Here is a 664-nt window from a genome sequence, read left to right on the forward strand (position 1 = left end):
TCTTTCCCTGTATTATATCTGTATGTGTGTGTATGTGTATATATGTATATATATATATGAGCTTTCTTTGCTTAATGCTTGCTGTTGTATGCATGCACTTTTCTGAGTAAGGGCATATATGTTTATGCTCCACATGGTTTTTTATAGGATGATTTTGACATTGTTTATCTAATTACTCCTGCAGTTTGCTTAAAACAGGTATTTTTTTAAATGACATCTAAAGGATATGTGAAGGATATTGCAAATGTCACCAGCTTGAAATAATATAAGATGACAAGAGTGTTTAACACTGTCATGCATATTAGGCCTGTGCAAAGTGGCTAGTATTTGCTTTGGTTTTGGATTCACCCGATTTGGGGGACAGTGATTTGATTCGATGATTCGAATCACTGTCCCAAATTGATTCAGCCGAGTCTGATTTGGAGATTTAGCTGCCACCGAATAGGCCGAATCTCCAAATCAAACAGGCCCCATCCCCTGCCTGCTGTCCTAGCCTCGTCAATGGATGCCCCACCCGGCCCCAGCATGCCTGTACTTTAAAAAAAAAAAAAGCCCTGCACTCACCGGCTCCTGCCAGGCCCTGGGGGGGGGGCGGTGGGGGAACGATCCCTGCTGCCCCCCCACTGTGCCGCGCTGCATGGGGGGGTCTGCCATGAGCCCCCAG

The 664-nt window shown here is 45.2% G+C and overlaps 1 protein-coding gene and 1 long non-coding RNA gene across 2 annotated transcripts in view; one reads left to right on the top strand and one right to left on the bottom strand.

Moving 5' to 3' along the window:
* The window catches only part of LOC102385648 (probable E3 ubiquitin-protein ligase HERC6), a 45359-nt gene that overhangs the window by 2739 nt on the left and 41956 nt on the right, over positions 1 to 664 (top strand).
* The window catches only part of LOC112549313, a 5389-nt gene that overhangs the window by 1765 nt on the left and 2960 nt on the right, over positions 1 to 664 (bottom strand). The window lies entirely within an intron of this gene.

Source organism: Alligator sinensis, unplaced genomic scaffold, assembly GCF_000455745.1.
Source record: "Alligator sinensis unplaced genomic scaffold, ASM45574v1 scaffold125_1, whole genome shotgun sequence".
Taxonomy (NCBI): domain Eukaryota; kingdom Metazoa; phylum Chordata; order Crocodylia; family Alligatoridae; genus Alligator; species Alligator sinensis.